The sequence below is a fragment of the Erpetoichthys calabaricus genome, chromosome 1 (genome assembly GCF_900747795.2).
Source record: "Erpetoichthys calabaricus chromosome 1, fErpCal1.3, whole genome shotgun sequence".
Classification (NCBI taxonomy): Eukaryota; Metazoa; Chordata; class Cladistia; order Polypteriformes; family Polypteridae; genus Erpetoichthys; species Erpetoichthys calabaricus.
The window spans coordinates 17,189,712-17,207,108 of record NC_041394.2 but is presented as its reverse complement, the minus strand read 5'-3'; positions in this window follow the sequence as shown (position 1 = coordinate 17,207,108).

The following is a 17,397-nucleotide window of genomic DNA, read 5'->3' as shown; positions in this document are numbered from 1 at the left end:
TCAGACCAGTAACGGCGTACTGCATGATAACGTGCAGTGAACACACTTGACTTGAACATTCCTAGTTTTCATCCTCTTTCTCTGTACGTTTTGCTCAGAGGTTGATGCCCTTGCTCCTTCCTGAGCAGCTCTTCTTTTCTCCACCCTAGCGACCCGCTGCTTCTCTTCTTTCGTCAGCAACTTTTTGCATTAAAACTGATTAAGTCAGTGTTTGTGTTGCAATTACTTAGAACATTTTTCTTACTTTTTCACTTAAGCTGGCACTTAAGTCTTCAATTTTCCTCAAGAATGATTTAAGATATGAAGAGTTAGGGGAAGTGGTGGTGAAGGTGGTATTGATGAGAACGGCACCCGTACACATGCGCTGCATGGCCACCCTGCTGGCCACTACCTAGAGTTGATTCTACATCCATCCATTATCCAACCCGCTATATCCTAAGTACAGGGTTACAGGGGGGGGGTCTGCTGCAGCCAATCCCAGCCAACACAGGGCGCCAGCCCACCGTAGGGCGCACACACACACCAAGCACACACTAAGGACAATTTAGAATCGCCAATGCACCTAACCTGCATGTCTTTGGACTGTGGGAGGAAACCAGAGTACCCAGAGGAAACGTTGATTCTACAATAAAATAAAATACAAATAAAAAGCAGAATAACCTTGTAGGTCAATCATTACCCTGCAAGCGGATAGTAGGCATCACGTAGTATATGTGTACCAAATTTCAGGTCAATAGGTCAAACGGTTTGCGAGCTACAGGTGATTTAAAATCCTGGACAGACAAACGAAGAGCCACGGTAGCGTATTACATATAAAGAATTTAGAGTCACTTTAACAGATTACTCTCTTATTCCATCGTTGGTCAAGTGGTGTGACAAATGTAGATTAAAAGCTGGTGAATTTAATAATAAAAATGAGACAACTAAAGGGCTTGAGTACATGTGATTCCATGCCGGACCAGGGGGTGGCGAAGTGCACTAATTCTCCCTCTCGATCTTTTGCAGACCATTCTAGGGAAATCCCGCCCGCCTCTGGGGCAGCCAATGACATCACTCCCGGTTCCGGTCCTGATGACATCACTTCCTCCACTGGCCTTTAAAGCTGCCATCTTGTGTATAGAGAATCAGTTCTGTTTTGGACTCGATTGTTTGAACATGGCAATGTTTTGCAGCCGGGAACAATTATACGGGTGGCTGCCCCAAACCTTCGCAATGTCTAAGGGTCATTCTTCTTACAATGCATAATTATTAATAAACGCATACATTAATAGCCAGCTATAAAAGCCTACACGTCCATACAGCCATATTGGCACTAACCATTGCCCCAGAATGCCATCTATTCTTATAAATGATCAGTCACTAAATATCACTGTCACTTAATTTACAGCCCATTTCCTTATTTCTGTCGGTGTGGATTTTGCCCCCGTGTCTCCCACATCCCAAGGAGTTCTGTGTTAAGCTGATTGATGATTCGTAACTTCTCCCCGTTTAGAAGTGAATTTCAGTTCTTTCTTTGCACCCAATGCTGCCAGGATAGTCACTGACTCTTCATGACCCTGAGCTGGATAAGTGGGTTAAAAACATGAATCCATAAATATTTTTATTAACAATTTTTAAGGTCATGGAGAGGTCTCCAGAATTTTTTTTAGCACCACATCATTTATTATTATTATTATTTTTTTGCCAAGAAAAAGCAAAAGCAATCTGGAGTCTACAAGTAAAATTCTTCCAGTGAATTCCGTCTATCTCTCTTGTAACATCCGCGGGAAGAACTTTTCCTGGAAAGTAGCCATCCAGCTCTAGTAAAAAACATCCTTTATTTGTTGGCCTGCATGGCCCCACCGGTTGGGTTGGGTGAGGGGGTGCCCTGATACATCACACCATTCTGGCGGGCAGCGAGGAGTACATTCCGTCCTGAGGGGCTTTTTTTTTCCTGTTTACGGTATCCAGCGTCCTACAGGACCAGAATGGCCCATTTTCATTCAGAGACGTCTGTATGTATGCTTGTTATTAAGTTCAATTACTGACAAAGCAGAAAATCATCCGTGTCTATCATTTCTTCTTCTGATCTGTCTGTCTGTCTGTCTGTCCTTTACTGAAAACTGAGGCACTTAATTTGTGCTGTGCTTCTGATTTGGATCCCTCTGCACTGTGGGACACCAAAATTTACATAAAGTATTTCTTTTTAATTGTTTACAATGTTTAAATAAAACAAGTTTATAACACAATAGTGATTAGTCTTTCGATTGACTTTACTGATCCGATCCTGTCAAATGACTTGTTTTAGTGAAATGATTCACTTGATTCATTTGGTTCAATTTGAGGCTGGCATATATAGGAAGACCAGGGTAGGGGATTACATCACACATATATAGTAATTTGTGCATTATTTTGATATATATACACACATATATACATTGTGACAGATAGGGGGCGCTGTTGTCCCCTTGAACCCTCAGACCACTCGTCAGACACCAGGTAAAAGTCCAATAATGTTATTTATTATTACAATAATGTGCGCAAAGCCCCCTCCACTCCCCAATACTCCAATAATCAATCACAATACACAATCCTCCACTCCCAGCAGCTCAGTCACCCTTCCTCCCAACTCGGCTCAACTTGCTGGGTTTTCCCAGAGTCCTTTATAGTCCTTGACCCGGAAGTGCTTCTTTCTCTCAGGCCACGTGATTTCATAACACTTCTGGGTCAGGTGAAAACTCCTTCTTTTCTTCATCCCGGAAGTACTCCGTTAATTCCATTCCCGTGACTAGAAAGTACTTCCGGGCTGTAATAAAAATCCTTGTGCCTTCCTGCAGCGTCCCCTGGAGGCCCCCATGGTATCCAGCAGGGCTGTGATGTAAAACTCCACTGTCCATGATGCCCTGCTGGAACTCGGGGCATCGCCATGTTGCAAGAACGGCTCTACCTGGCGGCATGGGGGTATTGGCCGGGATGAACTGCCGGCCATATACCACAACATATACGAGGGATGTTCAAAAAGTTTCTGCACTTTTAAATTTTCATTGGAAATGGTGAAGGTAGGAGGAGTAGTAATTGGGCCATTAAAAAGTTGGTACAATGCTGGGAAAATTGCATCAAAAATAAAGGTGACTATGTAGAAAAGTGATGTAATCTGTTTCTGAAATTCTTAGTAAATAGAGTTAAAAGCAAAAGTGTGCAAACTTTTTGAACATCTTTCGTGTGTGTGTATATATATATATATATATATATATATATATATATATATATATATATATATGTATTTATATATATATATATATATATATATGTTTTTATATATATTTATATGTATATACTAGGGGGCTTTGCCCCCTGCTCGCTTCGCAAGCCCACCCCAGGGCGCACCACTTGCCAGCCACTTTGCGTTGCTACCGCTCAAGTTGCGAATGGGGGAGGAGGTTGGGGGCTGAATGTACGCTAAGGAGATCAGCGGACGGATCAGCAGCTGTCTTTCTGCTACTGCTGCCGAGCTGTGTGTTCTACTTGTCATGCTGAGTGTCGATCATTTAAAAGCCTGTACTGCAGCTGTCCTTCTGTCTTACTGCTTTATCTTGCAGGATGTTAAAGTGTCTGGGCTGATTATTACTTTCCTTATTTTCTCAATTTGCACATAGATTGTTATTGTTCTCTTGTGCATCCTTTTTTACCTTCTCTTCTCTCCAACGCTTTCGTGTCTCTTTTCGACGTGCTGCTCTTTCTTCTTTGCTTAGTCATTCACGTGCCGTTTAGGACGTATGACATTTTTTAGAGCTGTGAGCACATGAAGTGTGTCTGCCAAAAGCATTCCAACAACTGCGAGGTTAGATGTCTGCGAACTTGTTTTAAATTGTTTGTAAGTAGGGCGTGACGTGCAAAAGTCACCGTCTCACAGGTCTTATTTCCTAAGGTTGTAATGTCTAGTCTCGCGTGACGTCAGAATATCTCTCCGATATGATCACGTCTCGACCCAAGATTTTTTTATATAATAGATAGATATGTGTATTTTTATATGTATGTATGTATGTATATGTGTATATATGTATGTATATGTATATATGTATACAGTATGTATATATATTGTCACAAACTCCACACAGAGCCATAGCAAGGTTTGGGGCAGCCACCGGTATAATTGGTATCCTGGCTGCAATGTCGAAAAATGAATACAGCCCTGATGTGCACAAAACTGAGTCCAAAACACAACTGAGGGGATAGGGAAAAGGTCCAGGCTTTTAAAGGGGAAGACAGGAAGTGAGGTCAACGGGGTCGGGCTCATGAGGGTCTTGAACCATTGGCTCGAGCCCGGACGTGACATCTCAAGGGCCAGAGCTGGCAAGGTCTTCTTCCATAGGCTCGGTCCCGTCAAGAGGACCAGCTGGAATCTCCCGTGAATGGTCTGCAGGAAGTGCACTCTGCCACATCCTGATATGATTTAGAACTGCCCTTACTCAAACCCTTTAGCTGCCTCCAATGCGCACGTGTGTGACTATATATATATATATATATATATACATATATATCCATCCATCCATTTTCCAACCCGCTGAATCCGAACACAGGGTCACGGGGGTCTGCTGGAGCCAATCCCAGCCAAAATAGGGCACAAGGCAGGAATCAATCCCGGGCAGGGTGCCAACCCACCGCAGTATATGGACAGGTGTGTGCCTTTCCAAATCATGTCCAGTCAACTGAATTTACCACAGGTGGACTCCAATGAAGCTGCAGAAACATCTCAAGGATGATCAGGGGAAACAGGATGTACCTGAGCTCAATTTTGAGCTTCATGGCAAATGCTGTGAATACTTATGTACATGTGCTCTCTCAATTTTTTTATTTTTAATAAATTTGCAAAAACCTCAAGTAAACTTTTTTCATGTTGTCATTATGGGGTGTTGTGTGTAGAATTCTGAGGAAAAAAATGAATTTAATCCATTTTGGAATAAGGCTGTAAGATAACAAAATGTGGAAAAAGTGATGCGCTGTGAATACTTTCCGGATGCACTGTATATATATGTATATATATATATTTATATGTATGCATGTGTATATACAGTATATATACAGTATATGTATATATAGAGTGTCACACACGTGCGCATTGGAGGCAGCTAAAGGGCTTGAGTAAGGGCAATTCCGAATCATACCGGGAGTGCACTGACTCTTTTTCTCCCTTTTCTGCAGACCATTCACGGGAGATTCCAGCTGGTCCTCTTGACGTCATATATGTATGTATATATGTGTGTATATATCCATCCATCCATTTTCCAACCCGCTGAATCCGAACACAGGGTCACAGGGGTCTGCTGGAGCCAATCCCAGCCAACACAGGGCACAAGGCAGGAACCAATCCCGGGCAGGGTGCCAACCCACCGTAGGACACACACAAACACACCAAGCACACACTAGGGCCAATTTAGAATTGCCAATCCACCTAACCAGCATGTCTTTGGACTGTGGGAGGAAACCCACGCAGACACGGGGAGAACATGCAAACTCCACGCAGGGAGGACCCGGGAAGCGAATCCAGGTCCCCAGGTCTCCCAACTGCGAGGCAGCAGCGCTACCCACTGCGCCACTGTGCCGCCCGTGTGTGTGTGTATATATATATATATATATATGTATGTATTTATGTATACAGTTCATCTGCAAGGCAGGAACAAATCCTAGGCAGGGCGCCAGCCCACCGCAGGGCACACACACACACACCAAGCACACACTAGAGCCAATTTAGGATCACCAATGCACCTAACCTGCATGTCTTTGGACTGTGGGAGGAAACCCACGCAGACACGGGGAGAACATGCAAACTCCACGCAGGGAGGACCCGGAAAGCAAACCCGGGGCTCCTAACTGTGAGGCAGCAGTGCTACCACTGTGCCACCCCCATGTAAACAGTACTTACAGTGGTGTGAAAAACTATTTGCCCCCTTCCTGATTTCTTATTCTTTTGCATGTTTGTCACACAAAATGTTTCTGATCATCAAACACATTTAACCATTAGTCAAATATAACACAAGTAAACCACAAATGCAGTTTTTAAATGATGGTTTTTATTATTTAGGGAGAAAAAAAATCCAAACCTACATGGCCCTGTGTGAAAAAGTAATTGCCCCCTTGTTAAAAAATAACCTAACTGTGGTGTATCACACTTGAGTTCAATTTCCGTAGCCACCCCCAGGCCTGATTACTGCCACACCCTGTTTCAATCAAGAAATCACTTAAATAGGAGCTGCCTGACACAGAGAAGTAGACCAAAAGCACCTCAAAAGCTAGACATCATGCCAAGATCCAAAGAAATTCAGGAACAAATGAGAACAGAAGTAATTGAGAGCTATCAGTCTGGTAAAGGTTATAAAGCCATTTCTAAAGCTTTGGGACTCCAGTGAACCACAGTGAGAGCCATTATCCACAAATGGCAAAAAACATGGAACAGTGGTGAACCTTCCCAGGAGTGCCGGCCGACCAAAATTACCCCAAGAGCGCAGGGACGACTCATCCGAGAGGTCACAAAAGACCCCAGGACAACGTCTAAAGAACTGCAGGCCTCACTTGCCTCAATTAAGGTCAGTGTTCACAACTCCACCATAAGAAAGAGACTGGGGCAAAAACGGCCTGCATGGCAGATTTCCAAGACGCAAACCACTGTTAAGCAAAAAGAACATTAGGGCTTGTCTCAATTTTGCTAAGAAACATCTCAATGATTGCCAAGACTTTTGGGAAAATACCTTGTGGACTGATGAGTCAAAAGTTGAACTTTTTGGAAGGCAAATGTCCCGTTACATCTGGCGTAAAAGGAACACAGCATTTCAGAAAAGAACATCATACCAACAGTAAAATATGATGGTGGTAGTGTGATGGTCTGGGGTTGTTTTGCTGCTTCAGGACCTGGAAGGCTTGCTGTGATAGATGGAACCATGAATTCTACTGTCTACCAAAAAATCCTGAAGGAGAATGTCCCGGCCATCTGTTCGTCAACTCAAGCTGAAGCGATCTTGGGTGCTGCAACAGGACAATGACCCAAAACACACCAGCAAATCCACCTCTGAATGGCTGAAGCAAAACAAAATGAAGACTTTGGAGTGGCCTAGTCAAAGTCCTGACCTGAATCCAATTGAGATGCTATGGCATGACCTTAAAAAGGCGGTTCATGCTAGAAAACCCTCAAATAAAGCTGAATTACAACAATTTTGCAAAGATGAGTGGGCCAAAATTCCTCCAGAGCGCTGTAAAAGACTCATTGCAAGTTATCGCAAACACTTGATTGCAGTTATTGCTGCTAAGGGTGGCCCAACCAGTTATTAGGTTCAGGGGGCAATTACTTTTTCACACAGGGCCATGTAGGTTTGGATTTTTTTTTCTCCCTAAATAATAAAAACCACCATTTACAAACTGCATTTTGTGTTTACTTGTGTTATAGTTGACTAATGGTTAAATGTGTTTGATGATCAGAAACATTTTGTGTGACAAACATGCAAAAGAATAAGAAATCAGGAAGGGGGCAAATAGTTTTTCACACCACTGTATTTTATATATTTATTAGGTTCATGATGTAATTGAACCTTAACAGAGCTGCGCTCCTGTGCTCAAACTGCCATTGTCCTCACACCCCCAGTTTTGACTCTGGGCAGTGTAGAAGATCAGCCCCGGACACAGACAGACACGGACTCAGAATGTCCAAAGGCACACACATTTATTCGTATTTAAGTCCTGCACACAACACAGTGCACCAAACAATTACACTGGCTCAGCTTCTTTCCTTCTGCCTTCTCTTCTCCATTTCTCCTAAGCTTCGTCGTCCTCCTCCTGATTCTAGCCTCCCGAATGGAGTGAGGTGGCCTCCTTTATACAGCACTCAGAAGTGCTCCAAGTGTCTCCCGACATCCGGCAGCAATTCCAGGTGTGGCAGAAGTGCTGCATAGAAACTCCGCTCCTCTTCTGGCAGAACATCCGGGTGAGGCAGAAGTGCTGCATGCCCAGACTCTGGAGCTGTCCAGGTGCCCCCTGTTGGTGGCCACAGACCCCCACTGGGTTGAGCGTGTGAGCTCCAATTCCGTGGCCTTGATGTAAACCAAGGTGGCTGCCCTCTCGTGTCCCGGGGGAGGTATTGCTGGTAGTACGCCCATTCCCCTGGTCTTCTCTTCAAAAGCAAGATCCCCGGCCGTCCATCACAGCAGCCACTATGAGCTCCAGCATCTCATGATTTACAAATGGATGACTGGAAAAGCCATATAGGAGGTGTGGGTCCTTGTAAGCCACTAGGGTAGCGTACTGCCACCTTAACCCCCGGACACAGACAGAGAGGACACAAGTTCACTCAACACCTGTGTGTATTTACAGGTTGTGCACACATTACCAACACCACAATACACACTCCATTCCCTTCCTTGCCACCAGTCCATCCGCCTCCACTCCTCCCCAGGCTTTGTTTTCTTCCTCCCGACTCAGGCGGCTCCTCTTATTCAGGTCCTGGGAGTGTTCCAGATAGCTCATCACTATTACCTGGAATCACACCCAAGTGCACTGGAGGTCCTCTACAGGGCTCTGCAGATCCCCCTGGTGGCCACCACAGAACCCAACAGGGCTTCACCAAACTCCAGTTCCAAACATGCCCTGCGGGAATCTGTGGTGCCACAGCCGCCCAGGAGGGCTGCCCTCTAGTGTCCCCAGGGAGGTATTGCCTCATCAATGCCCTTTCCCTTGGTCCTTCCACCCTGCAGGCGTCCCGCCCAGGTAGTGGCTCTGGCCGTCCATCACACCCCCTAGTGGTTAAGGCATTAAACTGTAAACACACTGACAATTCTCAGCATCGTCGCCAACTCGCTGAGTGCTTCCTAAGTGAATTACAGTGTGGAAATAAGGAAACGGTTGTACTACACGTTTGTGATCTGTAACTTTGATTAGTGACTTACAAGGTTAAATCGCAGAACAGTTTGCATTTTGGGAGAAAGGAGCACTTCAATGGAAGAGCCACAAATTGAAATCGAATGTGATTGCAGGGGAGCTAAAAACGTAAAACAAAAATCAAATGAATTAGAATTAGAGTGCTTGTCTAGTGTCAGTTGAAATTGATGAGGGATGCAGCATGTGCTGTCTGCTCAGTTAGTATTATAAAGGTAGCAGACTTTGTCAGATGCCCAGTAAATACAAATTCATATTGGTATTTATTTTGTATATAAGGCACTTGGTTTAAAATCACACCTGTACCTCCGGCTGTTGGTACGAGTTGGAAGAAGGAGACTCTGATGTCTTGTTAGGCCCAGGGGCCCTTAGACTTGAGTCCCATTGCTGGCTGTCATTAGTGCTGGGGCCCATCCTGGGTTTTCAATCTCGGCACTGGCACTGTCTTTGTGGAGTTGGCACATTCTCCCAGAGTCCCATCAGGCTTTCTGCTATTGACTCCACATTCTAAGGACATGTGTTTGGTCATTTGGTGATTCGAAGCCGGCCTGTGTAAGTAAGGGTGTGTGCAGGCAGGCAGTGTGGTATGGTGGGTAAGCTTTAGGATTTCAGACCCTGAGACTGTTGGTTCAAATCCCACTACTGACACCACTGTGTGACCTGGAGCAAGTCACTTGACATGCCTGGGCTCCAATTGGAAAACCAAATGAAAATGGAGCCAGTTGTATCATAAATGTTGTAAGTTGCTTTGGATAAAGGCATCAGCCAATAGTAAATGTAAATGTGTGAATGCCCAGCTATGGACTGGCACCCCCTGTAGAAATTATTCCTTCCTTGTTCCCCTCACTCAAGGTGTAAAATGCAGGGGTCACCAAGGGGATCAAGGATATCCTAATTATCTCTATGGACCTTTAAAAAACCTGAAAATCTGTAATATATAAAACCATTTTAAAGTCCCTCCCTTTCAAAGATCCCAGAGGACAGTGGGAATAGGATCTCTCACTCAATATATCAGAAAAGGAGTGAAAGGCAGCAATGCAGAGAATTCACTCGAGCTCCATATGCGCAAAGCATAGAAGTATTTAATTCAAAATTATATATCGAGCACATCTGTCTCGTTTAAAATTGTCCAAAATGTTTCCAGGGTGAGATCCGACCTGCGAACGCTGCAATCGAGCTCCAGCCTCACTGGGTCACATGTTCTGGGCCTGCACCACATTAACATCATTCTGGACCAAAATCTTGAAATGCCTTTCAGACAGCCTAGGTGTCACAATCCCTGCAGCTGTGTTTGGTGGGCTCACAGAGGGGCTTAAAGTGGAGAAGGACAAACAAACTGTGATTACCTTTACTACACTATTGGCACGTAGACTTAACTTGGTCAACTGGAAGAATCCTAACTCTCCTAAGTCAGTGAGTAACTGCCTTGGGGATTAATAAACTATCTATCTATCTATCTATCTATCTATCTATCTATCTATCTATCTATCTATCTATCTATCTATCTATCTATCTATCTATCTATCTATCTATCTATCTATCTATCTATCTATCTATCTATCTATCTATCTATTATATAATGCCTTTCACATCTATCTATCTATCTATCTATCTATCTATCTATCTATCTATCTATCTATCTATCTATCTATTATATAGTGCCTTTCATATCTATCTATCTATCTATCTATCTATCTATCTATCTATCTATCTATCTATCTATCTATCTATCTATCTATCTATCTATTATATATAGTGCCTTTCATATCTATCTATCTATCTATCTATCTATCTATCTATCTATCTATCTATCTATCTATCTATCTATCTATCTATCTATCTATCTATCTATCTATCTATCTAATTGATATTTTATATCATTTGAAACTGGAAAAAATCAAATTCTCACTTAGAGGATCTGTGCAGAACGTTTTCAAAACCTGGCAGGATCTGATCAATAACATTCTAGAATGAGCTTTTAAAGCACTGAGGAAGCACATTCTCTCCCCGTTTCTTTTTCTTCTCCATTTATCTTTATTCATTTATTAATTCATCTTTTTACTTATTTTTTCTAGCTTTAAGTTTTACTATGCTGGCCATGCTCTCTTTCTCAGGGGTGAGGGTTGATTTGTTTTCAATCCTATTTTTGTAAAAATTGATCTGTTTGTATGGAATGTTGTGTGATTACAATAAAATCAATAAAATTAAAAAAATAAAAATAAAAACCTGAAAATCAAAATGGTTTCGGTGGGGTGGAGGTACCTAAAAACATGTTATAATAAAAGCAAATGTATCTGTGTTTCCATCCAGTTGCTATGGCTCTGTTATATGATATTTGGTATGGGAGTTGTAAAATAAGTGCTGATGTTTGTGATGTGCCATCTGTTGGAATGAAAAAAATGAAATGCATTTTATTACTACATGCATTGCAGTTCTTCATATTACAGTTAGGTCCATAAATATTTGGACAGAGACAACTTTTTTCTAATTTTGGTTCTGTACATTACCACAATGAATTTGAAATGAAACAACTCAGATGCAGTTGAAGTGCAGACTTTCAGCTTTAATTCAGTGGGGTGAACAAAACGATTGCATAAAAATGTGAGGCAACTAAAGCATTTTTTGAACACAATCCCTTCATTTCAGGGGCTCAAAAGTAATTGGACAATTGACTCTTTGGCTATTTCACAGGCAGGTGTTCTCTTGTTCTCTTGACACTGTTATTCTACGCTACTTGTGTACACGCAGGGATTAGAAGTCAAATCAACGAGTCTAACATTCGTCCTATCAAAGAAAGTTTGCTGGGAGGTTGCCGGTTCGAATACCGTAAATGCCAAAGGGACTCTGCTCTGTTGGGCCCTTGAGCAAAGCCCTTAACCTGCAATTGCTGAGCACTTAGTGAGAAAAGCGCTATATAAATGCAAAGAATTATTATTATTATTATTAAAGTCTACCTTTAATGTAACAGCAAGTGCTATCAACGTTTACAGCTGATTGTCGCCGTCTACCCCTGGTTGTCAAGTTTTGTCAACATCGGCCCCACTGGGCTAAGTGTCGAAAAACATTGAGATCTGCCCACAATGGGTTAATATTTGGTGATACCCTTCAAGTCCCGTTAGTAAAGGTCCTATCATCCTGTCCCACAGTTTTTCCTATCAGTCCTATGCTGTGTGATGAGTGGCCGGCTAAATATTCCGGCTCACACCTCCAGGCCGCCAGGTGGAGCCCTCCCAACAGCATGGAGGTTCCTCGAATTCCAGCAGGGCCTCATGGACTTTGTAGTTTGTATGCGCAGCCCTGCTGGATACCATGGGGGCCACCAGGAGCCGCTGTAGGGAGGCTTTCAGACTGCTATGTGCCCTATAACCTGGAAGTATGTCCTGGTCACATGAACAGGAGAAACGACGTGCTTCCAGGTTGAAGAAAAGGACTTTTACTCTGACCCGGAAGTAATGAGGACTTATGGATTGTTGGACAGGAACCACTTCCAGGTCAGGGGGTATAAAAGGACGCTGGGAAAGCCCAGACACTGAGCTGAGCTGGGAGGAAGGGTGGCGAAGTGTCTGGGAGAGGAGGATTGGTATTTGTAGAGAGTATTGATTATTCTATGTGTAGTGTGGAGTGGAGGGTGCTATGTGCATGGAATTATTATAAAATAAAGAAGTCTTGGACTTTTACTTGGTGTTTAGCGTGGTACCTGAGGGTTCAAGAGGTCGATAATAGCCTCTACTGCTACAGCTGATTATCTGCAACTGTACTTGTTGTTCCCCCTAAGAGGACCACACAGTATCAGCTAGAATCTCTTCATGTCTCACTGGTATTGGTGCTCCTTTATCTGGTTTGCATGTTCAGATCATCCTGGCCAATATGGACCTTCTTGTTATCCCAGCTTGTTCGTCTGTTGCTAACTCCTGCTAAGTCAGTATGCAGCCTGGGGATGGTGAGCGATGGCCAGTTGTCCTTCAAGGACCATGTTACTTTGGTGTCCCGACCTTGTAGATTTACTCTGTACAATACCTGCAAGATCAGACCGTATCTGACAGAATATGCAGCACGACTTCTGGTCTAAACTTTGGTGTTCTCACCTCTGTACTTCTGCAACTCTTTGCTGGCCAGAGTATTGGTAAGTGTCACCAAGACGGTACAGATAACTCATATTGCAGCTGCACATCTGGAGTTTGACCAGCTGATGTGGGCAGTTTTGAGAAGGACACAAATATTAATTTTCACAAAGATTGCTGCCTCACTTTTTATGATGGCAATTTGCATCTGCTCCAGAATGTTGTGAAGAGCAATCAGATGAATCACAATTCATTAATGCGGAGTCACTCTTTGCCATCAAGATGAATTTAAATCCCCAAAAAACATTTCAGCCCTGCCACCAAAGGACCTGGCTGACATCATCTCAGTGATCCTCTCGTTAACATGGGTGAGAGTACCGACGTGGACCAGGCTGGAGATCACTCTGTCATGCTGATTGAGTTACAATAGAGAGGTGAAGAAGGCTTCAGGGCGCCCAAGAAAGTCCAGCAAGTGCCAGGACCTTCTAAAGTTGATTCAGCTGCGGGCACCACCAGTGCAGAGCTTACTCAGGAATGGCAGCAGGCAGGTATGAGTGAGGTGAAGACCTTAGGAGGATGGCCTGATGGGTGTCAAGAAGGTCAGTCAAGAGAAACATCAGGGACAGACTGAGATTCTGCAAAAGGTACAGGAATTGGACTGCTGAGGACTGCTGGGGTCAAGTCATTTTCTCTGATGAATCCCCTTTCTGATTGTTTGGGGCATCCAGAGAAGAAAAGGTGAGTGGTGCTATCATCGGTCCTGAGTCATGCCAACAGTAAAGCGTCCTGAGACCATTCATGTCAGCCAAGGCAGTGGGCTCACTCACAATTTTGCCAGCCATGAATAAAGATTGGGACCAAAACATTCACCGAGAGCAACTTCTCCCAACCATCCAAGAACAGTTTGATGACCAACAATGAACAATCCAGCATGATGGAGCACCGGGCCGCCCATAAGGCAAAAGTGAGAACTAAGTGGCTCAGGGAACAAAACATTGAAATTTGGGGTCCATGGCCAGGAAACTTCCCAGACCTTAATCCCATTGAGAACTTGTGGTCAATCCTCAAGAGGCGGGTGGACAAACAAAAACCCACCAATTCTGACAAACTCCAAGCATTGATTAGGTAAGAATGGGCTGCTGCCATCAGTCAGGATTGGGCCCAGAAGTTGATTGACAGCAATGCCAGGGCAAATTGAAAAAGAAAGAAGGGCCAACACTGTAAATATTGACTCTGTGCATAAACTTCATGTAATTGTCAATAAAAGCCTTTCAAATTAACGAAATGTTTGTAATTCTACTTCAGTATACCAGAGAAACATCTGACAAAAAGATCTAAAAACATTGAAGCAGCAAACTTTGTGAAAAACCAACACTTGGGTCATTCTCCAAACTTTTGGCCATGACTGTAGATCACTACGGGCAGCACGGTGGCGCAGTGGGTAGCGCTGCTGCCTGGCAGTATGGAGACTTCTCTTCCAGGGTCATCCCTGCGTGGAGTTTACATGTTCTCCCTGTGTCTGCGTGGGTTTCCTCCCACAGCCCAAAGACATGAAGGTTAGATGCATTGGCGACTCTAAATTGTCCCTAGTGTGTGCTTGGTGTGTGCCCTGTGTTGGCTGGGGTTGGCTCCAGCAGACCCCCGTGACTCTGTGTTAGGATATAGCGGTTTGGACAATGACTGACTGACTGTAGATCACTACACTGGTGTCCTGTACCAACACATACTCACCTAAAATCCTTGATGCTTGCCTACAGAGTGGTCCGTGGATCTGCACCTTTATATACGGAGACACTTCTGAGCTCCGATGCCCCTTTCTTGATCACTCACGTCTGCTGTTGAATGGCATCTAGTGATGCCACCTCTGTATGGTATCAAATCTCAATTCAGAATCTCTTCATGGTAGTTCCTGTCTGGCGGCACAAGCCACCCACCTCCATCTGAGCTCCTGACTTCCTCAGCGTGTTTAAGAAGTGTTTGAAGACTCTCTTGTTTGGTGAACTTCGGTCAGATTGACAGTTGTTTTGCAGCCTAGGAATTGTCAGTCGCTTGTATTTAACTCAGGGCTCTTCATTTGCGCTCATCGATTTTATACTCTTATCCTGTAACGTTTGTTCCCAGACATTCCCCCAACTGTTGTTTACTTCCATTCTAAGTCACTTTGGAAAACGTATCTACTAGACAAATAAATTGTAAATATAAATCGGATAGTTGAAGTTGCACGTGTGCACACGCAGTCCAAAGGTATAGAGGACACTGCAGGGCCAATTGTTCCAGCCTCTCAGCTGGTGTGGACCACCAGGGGTGTACCAGCTACGCTACCCGACACAGACAGACGCAGGAGGCACAAGTGCAAGCACACGTTTTTAGTTTGTCATTTTTTCCCTCGTGGGAAATGTGAGGAATTTTTTTTTGCTTTTTAGTGCATTTATAACTAAAGGAAATAAAATTGTTTTACTTAAACAAACAAAGTATTTTTTACTTTTTACTTTTTTAATATTTTGCAAAGGATTTTTCTTTAATCATCTTTCATGAACGTGAAGCTTCATAGCATTTTCAAGACCCAGTCCATGAAAACCATCTTAGCCTCCTCCTCCATTCTGAGGTAAGGGGGCATCCCGTGGAGAATCGTTGCCAACCGTCTAAACAACATCAAATGCTTACTTACGCTGCCCGGGGTGACCCATCGCAAGACACTTGGCAACCCTTTCCCAATTGAATACAATGGTGAGTCACAACCCAAAAGGCAGCAATCTGTGACCCAAAATGGGAGGCAGAGTTTAGGAAACTGAGCCATAGCCCACCAAGACACTGTAAGTCTCTGCTGTTTCTCATTCCTCCATTAACACGCCTGCTCGTTGGATAAACCTGAGGCAGTGCTACCAAGAGGACTTCAATTCCCAGCAGGCAGCAAGAGTCGTGCAGCTGCTGACGGGAGGTGGCATTGATTGGCGCACACTTTGAAGGGAGAGGCGGTGATTCAGAGCGCGGTGGCAGCGGTCCTTCTCACATGGCATCTAAGAGCTTTGTGTCATGAAAAGTGGCTGTCCTGCGTGGTTCTGCTCAGAAGTACGAGGTGGCACGGCTTTTGTTTGTAGGGAGCTTATCTCGGTGTGAGCGGGTTTATCTACTGCAGAAGTCCTAAGTCACTGTATTCTCTGAATTTATTGTACATTCTGTGGTACCAGAATAAGATTTTGGTGTTCAAACATGAACAGGAGGACCCCCTGATGCCATGGGGTGTTTTGCACACTGTCTACATTAGTTGGATTGGCACCAGCTCACTGTGCCCGCAAACTGGAAAAGTGGGACAAGGACATATGACCTGCACTTGACATCATCCATGCAAAAATTCTGCAAGATGGATTTTTTTTTTCCCTGAGTTTAAAACTCATCGGAAGCTTCAAGAGAGCAGCAGAAGAGGTTCAGCAGGTGGAGGCAACTGGACTTGCCAACTTTGTCTAGACAGGAAAGCTTTCATTTCAATTTAATTATCTGACTTGAATGAATGGCTTTATCTGCGAAAGATCAAACAAATTGTCGTTGTGCTGCAGACTAAATGGGGCCTGTTTAAAAGTTTCCCTAATTGCAACCTGAAAAAACAGCCCTGCCAAGTGGATGTGTCATCCTCCGGAGCCAAAGGACACTTAAGAAATCCTTCTACCAAACCTGCGTTTGTAAATTAGAATTAGGTTAGTGAAGAAGTGCAGTTCATACACCAGGCCCTAGGGAGCGCCATGGAGCTGTCAGTCCCTATGGCCACTTTCACACATGCTGGCTTTCCTAAATACACTGCCCTTCAGAAAGATTTGACAATTTTCCTTGATTCCCCCCATCTGCTCCACAGTTAGAAATTAAACAATTGAGAAATTTGTGATTAAAGTGCACATTACAGGCTTTCATTTAAGAGGATTTACACACATTTCAGTGACACCATGGAGAAATGACACCACTTTCTACATGTTCTCCCCATGGCTACGTCACTTTCCTCCAGCAGTGAAACCACGTGCAGGTTAGGTGAAGTGGCATTGTGTCCTCTGTACGTGTGACTGGCTGGTGACCGGTCCACATGTGGCTCCTGCCCTGCTCCCGACAATTTATGGGATGGGCTTGAGCTTCCCTGCACCCCTGCTAACTGAAAGACACTTTTAAAAATACACTTTGATAGGTTTGTACTGGTACTCAATGAAAAGTGGCAATAGATAGATAGATAGATAGATAGATAGATAGATAGATAGATAGATAGATAGATAGATAGATAGATAGATAGATAGATAGATAGATAGATAGATAGATAGATAGGAAAGGCACTATATAATAGATAGATAGATAGATAGATAGATAGATAGATAGATAGATAGATAGATAGATAGATAGATAGATAGATAGATAGATAGATAGATGTGAAAGGCACTATATAATTGATAGATAGATAGAT